The 20,016-nt window shown below is 44.1% G+C and overlaps 1 protein-coding gene across 1 annotated transcript in view; it reads right to left on the reverse strand.

The window, feature by feature from the left end:
* Nucleotides 1-19,674, reverse strand: part of TMEM74 (transmembrane protein 74) — a 113,479-nt gene extending 93,805 nt beyond the window's left edge. Inside the window, exon 1 of the mRNA XM_073632901.1 lies at nt 19,542-19,674. The gene's annotated coding sequence lies outside the window, so the exon portion shown is untranslated. The remainder of the gene's footprint in view (nt 1-19,541) is intronic.
* Between the last annotated feature and the right edge of the window lie 342 nt (nt 19,675-20,016).

Below are 20,016 nucleotides of genomic sequence, written 5' to 3' on the forward strand. Positions count from 1 at the left end.
ACCTCACATACAATTGCTGTTTACATTTTACGCCAGACCGATGCTTGCGTTCGCCTTAGCGCGAGAGCAGGGGGGACAGGGGTGCTTTTTTTTTTTTTTTTTCTTTATTATTTTTCTGCTTTTTTATCTTATTTTTAAACTGTTTCTTTCATTTTTTTTTTTAAATCATTTTTATTGTTATCTCAGGGAATGTAAATATTCCCTATAATAGCAATAGGTAGTGGCAGGTACTCTTTTTTGAAAAAATTGGGGTCTATTAGACCCTAGATTTCTCCTCTGCCCTCAAAGCATCTGACCACACCAAGATCGGTGTGATAAAATGCTTCCCCAATTTCCCAATGGCGCTGTTTACATCCGGCGAAATCTAAGTCATAAAATGCTCGTAGCTTCCGGTTTCTTAGGCCATAGAGATGTTTGGAGCCACTCTGGTCTCTGATCAGCTCTATGGTCAGCTGGCTGAATCACCGGCTGCATTCTCAGGTTCCCTGTTGAGACAGGAGAGCCAGAGAAAAACACGGAAGACGGTGGGGGGGCATTCCCTCCCACTGCTTGTAAAAGCAGTCTAGAGGCTAATTAGCCGCTAGGATTGCTTTTACATGAAAGCCGACTGCTGGCTGAAAAGAATGATACCAAGATGATACCTAAACCTGCAGGCATCATTCTGGTATAACCACTCAAAGTAGTGAATTGCGTACCTGAAGACAAAAAAATGGTTAACAATAAAACACAGTAAACGGTAAAGTATAAAAAATTGCATACCTGAAAAGCAAACTTGATAAAACATAATAACAATAAAACATTGCAGAATAGAATACAGTAAAAAAGAGCAGAAAGATAGAGAGAGAATAGAGAGAGGGAGAACAATAAAACGACAACTATTTTTTTTTATTTTATATTTTTGTTTGTGTTTTTTTTTTTAAACTTTTTTTGTAACTGTAACTTTTATAACTGTAACCGGTTCCAGGTTCGGGTCTCTCAAAATGCGATGGCATCTTGGGAGACCCTGTGAAAGTGTGCCTAGTCTGTGCAATGCTGTACCCTACGCTAATACTCAACTAGTGCATGGTAGCGTTCAAAACATTCACCAATGCAAAGACCAGGATTGTCAGGACAGGAGGGACAATAATAGCGGGTGTCACGCCTATATACGCGATTGCTGCAGACACGACATCTTTTTTGGGGGGTTCGTTGGGTAGGGGTACTCGGGAGGACATAAAAATGCCTCTCATGCAGCCGACTGCATTTGGTTGGGGATGTGAATGGGGGAAGTACGGGTGCTGCAGAAATGGTGGGTTCCCAATTAGGATTGGCGAATGAAGCAGGAAGGGCACTATGGGCACGACGGGCCTGTGTTTGTCTTCTTCTTGGTGGCAGCGGGACACTACTTGTGCTTGCCACCTCGCCAGCTTGAACTGCACTTATGGGACTCACCACGTCACCAAGTGTTACTGCAGTGCTGGTTTGACTACGACCGGGGTGTACTAGGCCGCTGGTGCTTGCCAGTTCACCAAAACGCTACCAAAAAAACTGTTAGCGATCGCAGGGATCAGGCCTGACTCTGCGAACGCTGCAGTTATGTGTTTAGTGTTTTGTAAGTGACAGTGATCGATCGATACTGCACTTGGGTGGGCTGGGCTGGGCGGAGGGGCAAAACACAGGTGCTAGCAGGTATCTGGGCTGATCCCGCTAACACTGTGTTTTTGGGAACCCTAAACTGCTGGGGACGCTAGTATAGATCTGATCGGATCAGATATTGATCCGTTCAGATACTATACCACTAAGGGAGGTGTACGGTGCGTGCGTGGGTGTTAGCGCTACTGGCACTAACCTGACGCTGCCTGGGGCTGGTGCTTGCCAGTTCACCAAAACGCTACCAAAAAAACTGTTAGCGATCGCAAGGATCAGGCCTGACTCTGCAAACGCTGCAGTTATGCGTTTAGTGTTTTGTAAGTGTCAGTGATCGATTGATACTGCACTTGGGTGGGCTGGGCTGGGCCGGGCGGAGGGGCAAAACGCAGGTGATAGCAGGTATCTGGGTTGATCCCGCTAACACTGCGTTTTTGGGAACCCTAAACTGCTGGGGACGCTAGTATAGATCTGATCAGATCAGATATTGATCCGATCAGATACTATACCACTAAGAGAGGCGTATGCTGCGTGCGTGGGTGTTAGTGGTACTGGCGCTAACCTGATGCTGCCTGGGGCTGGTGCTTGCCAGTTCACCAAAATGCTACCAAAAAAACTGTTAGCGATCGCAGGGATCAGGCCTGACTCTGCGAACGCTGCAATTATGCGTTTAGTGTTTTGTAAGTGACAGTGATCGATCGATACTGCACTTGGGTGGGCTGGGCTGGGCTGGGTGGAGGGGCAAAACGCAGGTGCTAGCTGCGTGCGTGGGTGTTAGCGGTACTGGCGCTAATGTGACGCTGCCTGGGGAGACGCATATCACCGCAGGGCGATCAGGGGGCTAAACCTTTATTCGGTAATAAACGGCGGGTGCCCTGACACTATAAAAAATAAACAAACAAACTGATACGGTGATCAGTGGTGAAAGGGTTAACTAGGGGGCAATCAAGGGGTTAAAACATTTATTAGGTAGTATATGGGGGTCCCTGTCGATATAAAACGCTGACGGCAAACCTAAATATTTACCTCCCTAACTAGCGTCCCCAACGACACTAATACAGCAATCAGAAAAATGATCGCTTAGCGACACTGGTGACGGGGGGTGATCAAGGGGTTAAAACTTGATTAGGGGGGGTTAGGGGGGTACCCTAGACCTAAAGGGGGGTAATACTAACTGCCTACCACAGTAAGTGTCACAAACTGACACCATGCAGTAATCAGAAAAAAAAAAAAACTGCTTGGTGTCAGTTTGACAGGGGGGGTGATTGGGGGGTGATCGGGGGTGCGATCGGGGGGGATCGGGGGTGTAAAGCATGCCTGCCACTACTACACACAGGCAGGGGAGGATTCTCATTGGCTGGGAGCGATCGCGAGGGGGGGGGCCACGAATGGATGGCCTCCCCCTCATCACTGAACGCTCCCAGACCAAAGCCGACCGCCTCGGGCACCGGGGGGGGGGGTCCGATCGGACCCCCCACCCGCGGGAGGCAGATCACGTATGGGTACGTGATTCTGCCTGCCTGTGCCATTCTGCTGACGTATATCAGCGTGAGGTGGTCGGCAAGTGGTTAATGCATTCTAAGCATTAATAAAAAAAATCCTTCTGTGTGTAGCAGCCCCCCAAATATTTACCTGAGTCCATCTCTGTCCAGCAAGGTCCACGACTGTCTCAGCCGCCCGAGACTCTCCCTCCCGATTGGCTTAGACTCCCACTGCTGTCAATCGAAGGCAGTCAGCCAATCAGGAGAGAGAGGGGCGGGGCTGGTCCACAGCTCCATGTCTGAATGGACACAGGGATCTGTGACTTGGCTTGCTGTGGGTTCGCTGCTTGCTGTGGGGGAACTCGGCAGGAGGGAGGGGCCAGGGGCACAGAAGAGGGACCCAAGAAGAGGAGGATCCGAGCTGCTCTGTGCAAATCCACTGCAACAGAGCAGGTAAGTATAACATGTTTATTATTTTTATTGAATAAAAAAAACAAAAAAACAAGACTTTACAATCACTTTTAGTGTTGGGCAAAGATTTTTGCTAAACAGCATACTGCGGAATGTTTCACCCCCTCAAATGGAGTGGAGTCATTGAAAAAAAGGCATTTCATTTTACTTCAAGCACTACATAATGTTGCTGTTTATGTGCAGCAAAATTAATTGATATACCGTGTGCCTGGAAGGTCATTTGCTTGTTTTTTTTCCCCATGTAAAGTGCAGGGTCAGGTAACCATGACAACTTCATGAATGAAATATTAACAAAAATGTATATAGGTAAAAAAAACAGAGACAATGTGATGAATGTACCATATATAGGTGAGTAATAGGAGGAGAAGGGGAAGACTAGAGCGTACAGAAGCACTGTGTAATGGAAAGGTCTTCAGATGAATACTGCTATAGAGCGAGGAGTTAAAGGGACTAAAAATACCCGGCAGGATCAGCATTACCTTTATTCAGCTACAAAGCCACTCAGAGTGAAAACTGAGCTTCATGGAAAGGCCAATACTTATTCAGGTTCAGAAGTGCGGATGAGTCATATAAAAACTCCATTCAATTCTACATATTATCAAAAAAAGAAAAAAAGAAAAGGGAAATGGCTTCCATAAGCAGATGGTACTAAACATGCTTAGATGGCTGTTGGACACATTAGAATATGGCTATTTAAAACAATATTAAACCCAAAAGCAAACCCCGATGGGTTTTACTTTCCTTTTTTTCCCCTGCAAAGTAAAACATAATGGGCTAGTAATCATTGCATACTAGCCCATTATGTGCCACTTACCTGCAATCGAAGCCCGCGCTGTCCCTGTTGGTGGACACATCCATCTTCGCCCCTCCTCCTTCCAGGGCCGCGGACTCCAGCTCTGTGACTGGCCGGAGTTGCGTGACGTCACCCCCGAGCCGTCAGTCATGGCACTTGCTAGTGAAAAAAAACGGCACGGAGAGCCGTTTCTTCACAGAACATGCGCCGATTACATCCTTTACAGTACCTATATAGTAGGTAAGCCTTATTATAGGCTTACCTATGGGTACAACTTCTGCATTGGGGGTATACAACCACTTAAAGATAAAAAAAAAACTTCTGCCTTGACGACTCCTTTAACCACTTCAATACCAGGCACTTTCCCCCCTTCCTGCCCAGGCCAACTTTCAGATTTCAGCATTTTACACGACAATGCAACACTGTACCCAAACAAATTTTGTATGATTTTGTTCCCACAAATAGAGCTTTCTTTTGGTGTTGTTTGATTACCACTGGAGTTTTTATTTTTTGCTAAACAAATAAAAAATACCAAACATTTTGAAAAAAAATTAAGTTTTTCTTTGTTTCTATTATAAAATTTTGTAAATAAGTAAGTTTTCTCCTTTACTGATGGGCACTGATGAGATGGCACTAATGAGGTGGCACTCATGAGGTGGCATTGATGGGCACTGATGATGAGGTACTAATATGCAGCACTGATGGGCACTGATAGGGGGCACTGATATTCAGCACTGATGGGCATTGATAGGCAGCAATGATGGGCACTCATAGGTGGCACTGATAGGCGACACTGTTGGGCACTTATAGGCGGCACTGATGGACACTGATAGGTGGCACTGAGAGATGGCTCTGATAGGCAGCAGCACTGATAAAAAGGCACTAGCAGGCATTACTAATGGCCACTGATTGGCACCTCTAATGGGCACTGATTGGCAGGTGGTGGCCATGGGTGGGCATACCTGGTGGTCCTGGGTGGGCATCCCTGGTGCAGTACCAGTGACGTCATCGCGCCTGAGACCTGCGCTCCACAGCTCATCCGAGCCAAGCCTCGGTTCCATCTCTGGGATAGAGTACAGACTTCCTGCTGGACGGGACTGCTTTCCTCCTACTCTCCCATTGATAGACTGTCTGCACAGGACGCTCACGCCGGGACTTCACCCTTTGAGGATATATCGTGCTCTACTTACCTTTACTTCGTGTAACTGGACATATTCGTTTTTGTAAAATAAAGTCTTTTACTGATTCTGATCCGGAGGCGCCTTTCTTCTGTTTATCTTTTACATATCCCTGGTGGGCATCCTCGGGGGGGGGGGGGGGGGGGGGGTGCACTGATAATCAGAGCAGACCCCCCCTTTCAGGAAAGCAGCCAATCAGCTCTTTTCTACTCGCATCGTCTGTGTGAGTGGAGGAAAAGCTGATAAACGGCTCTTCCTGTTTACGCTGTGATTGGACACAGCTGATCACATGGTAAAGAGGCTACGTCAGAGTCTCTTTACCAAGATTGGTGATGCGGTGTGTCAGACGTACACACCACACCAATGATTGCCGTGCTGCGCGCCCCCCCCCAGCGCAATCGCGGTTTATCCTGCTGGACGTCATATGATGTGCAGTTAGGATAACTTAACCACTTTGCGCACGTTATTCTGCTATATGGCAGGCAGAAAGTGGTTAAGTACAGTTCAAATGCAAAACCTGCACAGGTCCCCTGGTCCCGCCGATGATAGAAAATCACGGCCGCTGGATTTGCTCACAGGGCTGGAGGCGATGTAGAGGCGGTCCGCCCCCAAGCTGAGATCCCTTCCACTCTATACCCACGTGGTCCCGGAACTTCTCATCCAGCCCTGTGAGCACTTCCAGGAACCGTGATTTGCTATCATCGGCGGGACCGGGACACCTATGCAGATTTTGCATTTGACCAGATATGTACTTAATGGGAGTTATAATTTTTTTAAAATAAACTGCCCACTAGATGGCGCTTCCCTTTCTATGCACACACACAATCATTGGGGGAAATCAGATTCGATTTGGAAAAGAATCGCACCACATGCCTTTTCAAATTGCATACAATTCTTTGCAGTGTGATTTGCGCCCATTTATTTAGTATTGGCGCAAATTGCACCGTAAGGTATCGGTACTCAGTATCGGCGAGCACTTGACCAAAAGTGTCGGTACTCGTACTTGCCGATAAAAAATGGTATGGGTGCAACCCTACTTATAAGCGATTGAATGATTTTTAAAGGTACACTAAGGCTTCATTCACACCTACACGCTGCGGCACCATGCGGTTTGGCGTGCATGAAAACACAAGCGTTTGAAGATGCGTAGGGGTGTCATTAACAATAGCTGCACGTTTTGGGCAAGCACGCAATTTTTGCACATGTTCCCGGCATGCATAGATGTGAACTTAGCCTAAAACTAAAAGAAGTTTGTGTATCTGCCTTGTTCTTTAACCTGAAACCCTAGAAGAGTTAGCATCAGATGTTCCATTTCTTCTAACACCTGGAAATCATAGAATTCCGAGTATTTCTTTCCGGGGGATTTTCAAATCTATATTTATCTGATGCTGATATCAATGCACCATTCTTTTATTTCTTGCCAGCAAATGCCTCTAAGGCAGTTATAGATATCTTTGAACAGATGCTGACACAGTGTTGTACGCAGTCTTGTGGAATCTGCTTACAATGTTTTCAAGGTGCATTGGTAAAGTAAAGACACCCTTGAGGTGACCTGATAGCTGTGATTTCAGCATATGGATAGCAAACAGGATGTACAGAAAATCTCCCAGGACACCAGGCTAGGCAGGGAATTTTCTGCGACAAATTTTTTTCCTTAAAGTGACACTAAATTATATCCTTGTTCCCCAAAAAGAATCCATACACATCTACTACATAATGGCCCTGTAATCTATTTTATTTATTTTTTATTTTATTACTATAGTGTTTTTTTGCCTCCATGTAACATCCTAAATGAGCTCCTTAACTTCTCCTCTTTCTCTTCACTTCCTGGTGTTTGGAACAAGCAGTGCATATTAGATGTAGTCACTTGCACTACTCTATGTACATTACAAACCCCATAGTCCATGGCAGGAGCGAGCAAGGGAGGGTGGCTGCATTCCTACATACAGCTGTGGCCAAAAGTTTTGAGAATGACACAAATATTAATTTTCACAAAGTCTGCTGCCTCAGTTTTTATGATGGCAATTTGCATATACAGTGGAACCTTGGATTACGAGCATAATCCGTTCCAGGAGAATGCTTGTAATCCAAAGCACTCACATATCAAAGCGAGTTTCCCCATAGAAGTCAATGGAAACTAAGATAATGCGTTCCGCATTGACTTCTGTTGCATGCAATACCGCACGTGGCCAGAGGTGGGGGGCGCCGGAGAGCCTCGGAAATACTCGGGGACATCTCGGCTGAACTCGTAAACCCTCGGAAAGGATCGGAAACACTCAGGAATGGAGTGTTTCCAAGTATTTCCGAGTGATTCAGAGTATTTCCGAAGGGCCTTGAAAGGTTCCGAACCGTTCCGAGTGTCACCGGCGCCCCCTCGCCTCTGGCCAAATGGGGTACTGCACGCCTCATTAGCTTGAATTTTGCTTGTTTTGCGAGACAACACTCACAAACCGAGTCAGAATTTTTTTTTAAACGTTGCTTGTCTTTCAAAACGCTTGTTAAGCAAGGTTCCACTGTGCTCCAGAATGTTATGAAGAGTGATCAGATGAATTGCAATTAATTTCAAAGTCGATCTTTGCCAGGAAAATTAACTTAATCCCCCCAAAAAAACATTTCCACTGCATTTGTGAAGAAGGCTTCAGGGTGCCCAAGAAAGTCCAGCAAGCGACAGGACCGTCTCCTACAGTTGATTCATCTGTGGGATCGGGGCACCACCAGTGCAGAGCTTGCTCAGGAATGGCAGCAGGCAGGTGCGAGTACATCTGCATGTACAGTGAGGCAAAGACTTTTGGAGGGTGGCCTGGTGTCAGGAAGGGCACCAAAGAAACAACTTCTCTCCAGGGAAAACATCAGGGACAGACTGATATTCTGCAAAATGTACTGGGATTGGACTGCTGATGACTGAGGTAAAGTCATTTTCTCTGATGAATCCCCTTTCTGATTATTTGGGGCATCCGGAAAAAACCTTGTCCAGAGAAGAGAAGGCGAGCCCTGCCATCAGTCCTGTGTCATGCCAACAGTTAAGCATTCTGAGACTATTCATGTGTGGGGTTGCTTCTCAGCCAAGAGAATGGGCTCACTCACAATTTTGCCTAAGAACACAGCCATGAATAAAGAATGGAACAAAAACATCCTCCGAGAGCAACTTCTTCCAACCATCCAAGAACAGTTTGGTGATGAACAATGGCTTTTCCAGCATGATGGAGCACCTTGCCATAAGGCAAAAGTGATGATTAAGTGGCTAGGGGAACAAAACATCAAAATTTTGGATGGCCAGGCAACTCCCGGACTGTCATCCCATTGAGAACTTGTGATCAATCTTCGAGGCGGGTGAACAAAAAAAAACCCCACAAATTTTGACAAACTTCAACCATTGATTATGCAAGAATGGGCTGCCATCAGTCAGGATGTGGCCCAGAAGTTGATTGACAGCATGCCAGGGTGAATTGCAGAGGTCTTGAAAAATAAGGGTCAACACTGCAAATATGGACTCTGCATAAACCTAATGTAATTATCAATAAAAGCCTTTGACACGTATGAAGTTCTTGTAATTAAACTTTAGTATACCATAGTAACATCTGACAAAAAGATCTAAAAACACAGAAGCAGCAGACTTTGTGAAAATTTATATTTGTTTCATTCTCAAAATTTTTGGCCACAGCTGTACAGTGGGACCATAGAGAAGGAATGTAACCACCTTCTAACAGGAATCAGATCACAGCAGCAAAAAAAACGAATTTGGAGATTAAGAGGCCGAGAGCAATAGAAGGGACTTTTTTTAGTTACATACTTGAATTCAGTTTTTTTTTTTTTAAAACGAGAGTTTAGTGTAACTTTAAGTAAGTATAAATTTGAGAAGCGTCTAGCGTGTATACAGAATTACATGCTTGTAGGACATGTGTGCACATGTTTAAATAACGTTTTGGGCATAAGAAATGTTTCCTAGATCTATTGTTAATATAATTCAACACCATTTCTAATCTTGTTTTTCAAAGTTTTTCAAAAATTTCAAAGCGTTAGCACATAGTTAAAAAATAAAATCTGAATTGTTTTTATCAAGCATTTTGCAAAAGGTGGATTGTAGCATGCCATATCCACAGAGACAAGCTGTGTTCACTAGGGAAATATACATTACCAGGATGCAGCCGTCTTTTCTGCTTGCATCAAGGCGAACAGTGATCCAGCCAAGTTCACTGCCTGGATCACAATCGTGCATCTTCTGTAATTCACAGCAGAACCAGAGCGGGTTTCTAAGGGGGACTACGTTTGGCTGTTTGTTGGCCTTAAACTTGGCCAGTCCCATCCCACATCTTCTTGGATAGGACAGTAGCCCACCTTGCAGTATCCTATGGAGCCACCCTTGCATGCAGGGACTAGAATTGTGTCTCCCTACACTGTGTGCATCAAGAGAAACACACAGCCCCATAGCCTAGGATGGCATTTTTTCCCCTGATCATCCCTCTTCCTCCCAAGTACAACATGTTTGTTATTTTAATTGACAAACAAAATTGACTTTAGTAAAAAAAATACTGAGGGTTTAATGCCAAATTAAAGTGGTTATAAAGCTAAAAGTTTTTTTTTTTTACCTTAATGCATTCTCTGCCTTTAGGTACAAAAAAAAACTTTCAAAACCTTCTCCCCTAGCCCCCCTTAAACACTTACCTGAGCCCGATCTCAATCCAGTGCTGTGCCCATATGCAGCAGCTATTATCCCCTCTCTCTCTTCTCACAGGAGACTCAGCAGCAGCAGGACCCATTGGCTCCTGCTACTGTCAATCACAGCCTGAGAGGAGGGGGCAGGGGGTGGGGCTGAACCAGGCTGTGTGTGGTTCAGGATCGAGCCCGCATAAGTGCCCCCATAGCGAGCGACTTGCTATGTGGGCACCCTGAGAAGAGAAGGAGCCAAGAGCGCCGGTGAGGCACCCCAGGAGAGGAGGTTTGGGGCCACTCTGTGCAAAACCATTGCACAAAGCAGGTAAATTTGTTATTTGAAAAAAAAAAAAAAAAAAAAACACTTAAAAGCCCTTACAATCATTCCTTTGTTAAAACTGCTGGAACAGGTCTTATGACTCTGCTACTTTAAACTCACCTCTGCCTTTGTCCTCGTCGGGATTGTTTGCCAAACGCATGCCCTTAGACCTGAATAATTCACCTTAGGGTGCTGCCATTTTGCATAGAGCATGCTGTTCCAATTGCAGTGCCATGGTATGAATTTGTTTTTAGGGGATGAAACCACAACTATGAGCACCTACAGCTCAGCTATGACATGGCAGGCTTGTAGGCAAGTGCAGTCTATTTTCTCCACTGCAGGTGGCGCTCATCTGCAGCGGAAATGCAGATGGGGAGGAAGTCAAGAGAAGCTATGTTTCTCTAGGATTTCCTTGGTCACTTGGGCAGTGACCTGGTTAGATGCAAACATCCCACGTGACCCTGGCGTCTATCATAGGTCAGGAAGAGTCTATTTAGGACTCTTGCCCCTGGGTTTGGTGTGCTTTATGTAAGTGGACAGGGTAGGGACTGGTTCCCCTTCTGACAGGGACAGTGGTAGCGTTAGGGAAAGGTTCTGGTGGAGTAGGGAGAGATCAGGACCCTATGTCTACCTCTTCAGGAACTTTCCCATTTAGGTGTGGACCGGCCAGGCCGCACTTTGCTCCTCGTAGCAGACGCTGCCAGCATCCCCCTAGTCTTCTGAATGCTGTCATCCTCTGTATGCCTGTAGGCTGCTCTGTACAGGTGAGCTCCCTGCCGGGCCTGTTGTGCTGTGGACTTACTGTTCAATACAATGTTCTTTGGAAATCGGGACTGTGTGCTTATCGCCTGCCACTCCATGCTGTACTACTCAACAGGCTAGGTGAGAGAGGGCAATGTCATTAGACTGAAGAAGCATCAACAAAGCCGTAATAATAACTCTTCTGAGAATATTTGTTTTGGATCAAGAGAGGTTGCTGTGGAATCCTACTAGAAAGCACAGTAATGCAGTACCATTAGCTTACTGCCTTGATAAATAGAAAAGATTTACATCAACAATTTAAATTCCTCTTTTTATATCAGTAACATAATAATGTTTATATTGCCAGCTAAACAGAAAGCTGAATGGCTCTTTTTTTAAGGGAAGCAATGAAAATAATACCAATTATGGCACCAAGAAGCAATGAGACTTATTAAATAAGGCACAAATGAAAAGTACAGCAACCCCCACAGCTTATAAGAACGTGTCTATCAATGGTTCAAAAGCGCTGTAGTAAACTGAAATCTTATTTGTTTTTCTGGTTTATGGTACTTTGTACACCCTTATTTTATAATACAGCATGGTAAAGCTACAACATGCAGCAAAAAAACATAATACCTCATTATATAATAGAAAAAAGCTCAGCATTATATTATAGTGGGAAGCAATGGCTGTCCATATATGACAACATTGGTCTGCTTGGTATGGCATGGATATGGTCCTACAGACATATATATATATATATGTTCATATAAATAGAATTATCCTTTAATGTATGGCCAACATCGTCTTCTGCAACACTCTTCACCCAAAGTAGCCACACCTTAAAGATGCTTCATATGCATGCATTGTTACTTGGGCTTTCCCAGGAACTTATACAGCAGATCATAGAGACTTCACTGGCTTGACCAGAAATGGGACAGGTTAACTGGTTTAAAGGAATACTGAGATTAGTCAGTGGGTTAGTAGGGAATAAAGCCACCTGGGCATGGGGAGGGTGCCAACGATGGGACAAAACTGAGGTAGCCATGGAGCATCAGCAGTCTTAAAACCAGACAAAGGCAAAAACAAAGAGAATGGCATCACATTAAGGACAAGGCATACAGAATGCAAATAAAAAACAACGATCAGAAAGCTGAATTTGTAAACTAGAAAAAACCATATCATGGACAACTTCCTTATAGATCAAGGTGCCTTTAAAAAGAAAGCCATGCCAATCAAGACATTTATGGATGCCCACTGATTCCCCTCCTGGACTGATAGAAGGATCCACCAGTAAGAACTTAGCTGCGCTTCCTTGCCCAATGCCCGAAGCCTAATGAAGCATCTGACTGCTGACTGGTTGGATGAGTGTGCTAAAGGTAAGTCCCTGAAAGACCCCTTTATTTCATGTATCCTTTATTGAGATGCAGCTCTTGCACTATTGCTTCAAATGTCCCCTAATACAACATAGATAGGCACACCACCTAGACTCACCTTATCTATCATATACCTTGTAGATCAAGCCATCCCCAGCTGAAAAGGGAAAGATCCAGAGACCAAGCAGTTGCCTGTGTATGGCCTGCTATATTTAAAAAAATGACCCCCAGGGAGCATGAATAAGGACAAGTTATTAAAACATTAGGTTGTGCAACTGAAAAACTGCACAATGTTTAAAAGAAACATAACAAAAGAAATACTGAATCTGATTTTTCTACTCTCCTTAAAGCGGTGTTCCAGCGGTGTTTTTTTAAAGTCAGCTCTTACCTCACACTTACCTGTCCACAGAGTCCATGATGCCGCCCCCCTGAGGCCGGGTGCCGACGCCGCCATTGTAACTAAGGGAAACCGGCAGTGGAGCCTGCTGCTCATGCATGAGTCGCGCAGTGCTTTCTGAATGGCCCGTCGTCTTCTGGGACACACACAGGTCCCAGAAGGCAGTGGGCTGCTGCCAAGGTAGGACAGAAGTACACTCAGTACTTCACATAAGGTAGGTAAAAAGAAAAAAAAATTATTATCCAAAAACGAGTGGTGGAGGGGTGGTCATTTCTTTAAGAACAAGTTGTAAAATAGGGTAGAACTCCGCTTTAAAAAAATTGTTAGTTGCTTTGATGTCATGTTGATACTTGGCTTCAATACTTTCTGATTCCCTGCCATGGAATAAATATGCACATCAGGAGTTCTGCTTTCACTTTCCATAGTAGAATTGCAAAAATTGGAATCCCTTCCATCCAGATGACGTAGATATGTATTAATGATATATACAGCATCTCACAAAAGTGAGTACACCCCTCACATTTTTGTAAATATTTTATTATATCTTTTCATGTGACAACACTGAAGAAATGACACTTTGCTACAATGTAAAGTAGTGAGTGTACAGCTTGTATAACAGTGTAAATTTGCTGTCCCCTCAAAATAACTTAACACACAGCCATTAAAGCCTAAACCGCTTGCAACAAAAGTGAGTACACCCCTAAGTGAAAATGTCCAAATTGGGAAGAATTAGCAATTTGACCTCCCCGGTGTCATGTGACTCATTAGTGTTACAAGGTCTCAGGTGTGAATGGGGAGCAGGTGTGTTAAATTTGGTGTTATCACTCTCACTCTCTCATACTGGTCATTGAAAGTTCAACATGGCACAGAACTCATGGCAAAGAACTCTCTGAGGATCTGAAAAAAATAATTGTTGCTCTACATAAAGATGGCCTAGGCTATAAGAATATTGCCAAGACCCTGAAACTGAGCTGCAGCATGGTGAGAATACAGCGGTTTAACAGGACAGGTTCCACTCAGAACAGGCCTCGCCATGGTCGACCAAAGAAGTTGAGTGCACGTCCTCAGCGTCATATCCAGAAGTTGTCTTTGGGAAATAGACATATGAGTGCTGCAAGCATTGCTGCAGAGGTTGAAGGGGTGGGGGGGTCAGCCTGTCAGTGCTCAGATCATATGCCACACACTGCATCAAATTGTCATCCCAGAAGGAAGCCTCTTCTAAAGATGATGCACAAGAAAGCCCGCAAACAGTTTGCTGAAGACAAGCAGACTAAGCACATGGATTACTGGAACCATGTCCTGTGGTCTGATGAGACCAAGATAAACGTATTTGGTTCAGATGGTGTCAAGTGTGTGTGGCGCCAACCAGATGAGGAGTACAAAGACAAGTGTGTCTTGCCTACAGTCAAGCATGGTGGTGGGAGTGTCATGGTCTGGGGCTGCATGAGTTCTGCCGGCACTAGGGAGCTACAGTCCATTGAGGGAACCATGAAGGCCAACATGTAATGTGACATACTGAAGCATGATTCCCTGCCATTGGAGACTGGGCCGGAGGGCAGTATTCTAACATGAAAGCACCCCAAACACACCTCCAAGACGACCACTGCCTTGCTAAAGAAGCTGGGGGTAAAGGTGTTGGATTGACCAAGCATGTCTCCAGACCTAAACCCTATTGAGCATCTGTTGGTCATCCTCAAAAGGAAGGTGGAGAAGCGCAAGGTCTCTAACATCCACCAGCTCCGTGATGTCATCATGGAGGAGTGGAAGAGGACTCCAGTGGCAACCTGTGAAGCTCTGATAAACTCTATGCCCAAGAAAATAATGGTGGCCACATAAATTATTGACACTTTGGGCCCAATGTGGACATTTTCACTTAGGGGTGTACTCACATTTGTTGCCAGCGGTTTAGACATTAATGGCTGTGTGTTGAGTTATTTTGAGGGGACAGAAAATTTACTCTGTTATAAAAGCTGTACACTCACTACTTTACATTTTAGCAAAATTTAATTTCTTCAGTGTTGTCACATGAAAAGATATAAGTAAATATTTATAAAAATGTGAGGGGTGTACTCACTTTTGTGTGATACTGTATCATCTGGAAAGGATGTACTTAAAAGAGAAAATGTTACCTGCCTCTTTAAATCAACCATGACACTGCATCCAGATAGCCAGCCCACCCCCTGAGCAAGGTATACTTAACCATCCGCACTCCCTTGCTGTCTTTGCGCTGTAGGAGTTCACCCTAAGCAAGATGGATCTGCACAACAGTTATTGCCTGAGCACTGTCATATGAGGGAGATCACATGCTCCTCCATATCTGGAAACCCTGTTCCCAACAACTGAGCAAAGACAGGGGGCTGGAATAGTAGGGGAGGCTTTCCCTTTCAAGAGAACCAGTTGCTTGCAATGACACAGATCCAAGCAAAGCTAGCAGCAATTCAGCTTTTAGGCAGGTTGCCTACAATAAGGGTTCTGTGGCTGGGATGGGGGTTAATTGGGTTTGGACATTTTTTCTGGGATTTGAGCCCTGCCTTCCTTCCCTGAGCATATTTAAGAGGGGTAAGGATGGGTCTGGGGCCGTCGTTGCCTCCACACATGAGATACTGAGAAGGTGCTGCTGCACCATGTAGTTGAACAGAACACCAGACATCGGATATCTGCCAAGCTTTCGGGGGACACCACTTATTGACTTGCACCTTGTTAAGGTATGCCTGGGCAGTCTTAATTTAGTCAGTTAGGGATGGGCTGTATTTCGTTTGTATGGACATGGCCATAAGAGTTTACAGTAAAGTTACTAAAACGTTCTAAGCCTGGTCTGAAGTTATTCAAAGGGGTGCATGGTAACATATGGCATATGAAAAGAACACGGCCTGTAAAGCACACATGGCATATGAAGCAAAACCACTACGAAAGGTGAACTCGGCAGTTGGAGTTGTAGAGCAGTTGCCACAGGAAACCAAGAACTGGTGGGAAATGTGTAGCAGCCAGTCATGAAGTATGGTACCTGATGAAGGGGACAGGCTCTCTCCCCTGTGGTCTGTTCCTCCAAAGTAACCATGACCGAACCCGTAGTATGCAGACCCCCCTATACCTAGACGCATGGTATGAGAGAGTGAAGGAGTTAAGTGAGAGCATACATGAGATTCACACTAGGTGCTCGGCAAGACCCCATTCTGACACCTGTCAAGCAAGGTGTAGCAACATGGGATAGCACGTTCTACAGAGAAACTCTGTATATTTAAATACTGAAGACAATGTACGGCTTATCTCTAAGCTGGGGTGCCACCATAATGTTTACTGTAACATGAATGTGGCCCCACCTACTCCTGGGAATTGATGAGCACACATACGAGAAAAGTACCCCCACGTGCAGTTGATGTAGGGTTAACTAACAGACTGAGAACAAAAGTTCTCTAATCTACAAAAGAATTTGGGTATCATTTGTAGTTAATATACTGCATTGTGGGTAACTCCTGTGTGATCTGAGACAGCGATTCTCAACTTGTTTTTTTCAGGCGCTGCATCCTTTAAAAGTATGTAAAATCTTGAGGCACCCCAGACTAAAATGTAAAAATGTAAATGTTACATATCAATGGGAAACCTGAGCCTCGGACAATGCACAGAACCACCTCGATGAAATTAACTTCACATCAGAAGCCCCCTTCACATAAGAGGTCCTCACATCACATCAGAGTCCCCCAATCACATCAAAAGTCCCACATCAGGTCAAAACCACCCCCCCACCATTATGTCAGAGCCCCCCCTCCATACATGAGAACCCCCATTACATCAAAGTCACTCCCAGTGGTGGCCCGCCCTCCCATCCATGCATCCGCCCCCTAATCTACATGCAGGGCACCGGACACATGGATTCCAATGAGGTTTTTATTTTTTTGAAGCACGTGATTAGAGCCAGAGGCTCTAATCGGCTACAAAAAACGGTGGGCTCGTGGAGCACTGCACCCCGAGCACACCCACTTATGTGACAATAGTGAATGAATATTGTCTCCCTCATTCTCCTCCCATCAGGAAGCCCCTATTGGCCAGGGAGTCTTAGGACGGCCGCCATCCATCTCCCATGTGGGGATGGGGTGATGTAAGTTTGTGACCAACATTTTGAGCACTAGCTGCCAGTGGTCACTCCTATACATCAGAAGTATCCTATAAATGCATCCTCCCATCACATCAGAGCCCTATCTTTTGGCTCCAGAAGTGCAACAAAGAGCGAGAGGTGGAGAACGTCTAGAGGAGGTGGGTTTTTATCTTCTCCTGAGTACTGAGCATGGCCCTACATGCTACCTGCCCTGGATCAGAACCATATTTTGCCCTAGTGCGAACCGACTGCCAGCAACATAGCAACGAATGATACCATGTGTCCTGGCACTAGAACATCATTGGCTGTTATGGTGCTGGCAGGCAAACTGGGTCCCATGCTTGCAGCATCCAGGAGATGTCCAGACAGCACCCCAGCATGCAGCGTCACCCTGGCTGAGAATTACTGATCTAAGAAAACTCAATATGCCTTTTGATTAAGCTCTAAATGAGCATAGCGATTTGCAGGAATTTTTTTAAAGCCTTTTTTGCAGCTTTTTACAAACATTTTTAAAGCACTTTAGAAGTGTATTACAAGTGTTTTTTGTTTAGCCAGTAGAAAGTGCTAGGGGAGGACAGGGGGGAGGAAATTAGGGGTGGAGAGTTGCTATTTGAGCAGAAAACAGTCATAAAACGCTCAAGTCAGGAGTTTCTATTGAAGTTTATTGGGCCAAAAACGCTTGTTATCTGCCAAAAAGAATGTATTTTTTTGAGCGACAGGCATTTTGCTTCAGGCGGCATTTTGCTTCAGGCGACAGATCGCTCAGATGTGAACAGGGGCTAATGAAATGAATGGGATTTAGCTTGTTGAGCGTTTTAGAGCTACAAGCTTCAAGCAGAAAATCGCTCAGGTGAAAACGGGGGCCTTATGGATTAAAAATAATCCCCCTAATGTGTCCTGATCACTCTTCCTGGTAATTTAAGAATTTGATACAATACCTCTACTGCAGAAAATACTGTACAACAGCGGTCATGTTCACATAGCTAGCAATTTGTTTACATCATCTCACCAGAAGGGGAGAATCACTTGCTCTTCCTGAAAGTCTGTCTTCATGAAACTTTAGCTGAAATCACATGACTAAATGCCAAGGCATTTGGTCACATGGCCGGCCACTGTGGGAACTCAAAGCAAGGATGAAGGGTGCTGAGCAAGAGGAATGTTGTGTTTCAAAATGTAGGTCAACTTCCACACAAGTTGACCTACAAAGGTAGGTGAATCCATGGGAAACCTTGTGCAAGTCCTGAAAACGCCAATAATTCTTGGTGAGACATCTGCCCGTAAATGGACAGCGGTTACTTTAATAACAGCCTGCCTGCTGTCCTTCCCTAATGTAAGCTGTGCCTTTTTCCACTTGGACAGAGACAGAGAACACTAACTCATCCTACAAGGCATCCAAATCCATAACGTAGATGGAAACTAAATAAGGACAGGAAAAAGCTGAAACACAAAGTCAGGATCCATTTAACCTTCATAAATCACACCGATGGCAGCTGTTTAAAGCCGCCACTGAGAAAAAACTGTCCATATATTATATATATAAAAAAAAAAAAAAACATAGCGACTGATCGATGAAGTCAGAGCAAACTCTCCACATTCCCTGAGGGTAATGAGTAAGATATGCATTATCCAGATTAAAGCAGGTTGTGACCAGACAATAAACAGACTCTATAGAGCAGGTTATTGTAACCCAGAGATGCTGAGGATTCTCCCAGGAAATATGATATTCCTAGGAGGCACGATGATGCTACAGCAGCAGAAATAAAGACGAGCTTAAGATCCGTCTCTAATTAAATCTGCATCCAAAAAAAAATCCAACAAGATTTACGGTCTAAAGGAGTCCACAAATTCCAATTTTATATCATTATACTCTCAAAGTATTATTAATTACCATGTATTATAATTTTACTCCTACTCTTGGTCTATAATAACAAAAAAAAAAAAAAACTAACAAAGCACAACAATGTAACAGCCTATAAATAAAGTGTGGTTAAACAGTATTACAATAAAAATACATCTATGAATACATCCTAAAAGTATTATTTATCAAAAAGCATTACACATTTATTCTTACATGTACTTAAAAAATAATATTAATAACAATGACATGTATGTAAGAAGAATCATACGTGATATAATATAACAAGAACAAAATAAAAAATGAAAGCAAATAAAATGAAAAATAATAAAAGAACTGAAATAATTGATGCAAAACCTCTTAAAAGTGCACGACTTTAATTAAAGATAAAAGAGGAAATCATAAAAGGACTGACATATGCATGGAGATGTCAGGCAATGTCTGCCTTTTCACAAGAGAGACAGAAAGCAGCATGCATGAACTGTCACAATGCACTAAATGCAGCCAATTGCCAGGAATAGAATCCGGCTGGCTTATTGTTCCAGGGGTCCCGGTACTTACTGATGGGAGTGTGTGGTTGCTCCCCTGTCCGGTCTGCAGCAGGAGGTGCTGGGAAAGCAGCAGCACTTTGTATCCCCAGCTCAGTGTGTTCTGCTCATCTTCAGCTTCCAGCAAGGATGTTCTTAGCTGGGGAGTGGTTGTGTGCAAAGCCTGCTGGGTGTTGTAGTTTGGGAAGAATGATGCTCTGGTCCTGTGTGTTCAGAGGAATTGCCAGGGTGATAGGGGTTGTTATAAGAAGGATTGCATCTTTAAATTTAGTATAATGTAAAAAAAAAAAAAAGTGCATGTTTATTTAGATGCAATACAATTTAAGTAAATATATGTTCCATTTAATTTATATATATATATATTTATAATAAACATAACTTAAGTAAATATTTTAAACTATTTAACACTTTTAAAAAAGTAAATAAATATATTTAGATGGAATGCAATTTAGGTAAATTTCAATTAAATTTAAATAGAAATATAATTT

The sequence above is a fragment of the Aquarana catesbeiana genome, linkage group LG05, assembly GCF_042186555.1.
Source record: "Aquarana catesbeiana isolate 2022-GZ linkage group LG05, ASM4218655v1, whole genome shotgun sequence".
In the NCBI taxonomy this organism is placed as follows: domain Eukaryota; kingdom Metazoa; phylum Chordata; class Amphibia; order Anura; family Ranidae; genus Aquarana; species Aquarana catesbeiana.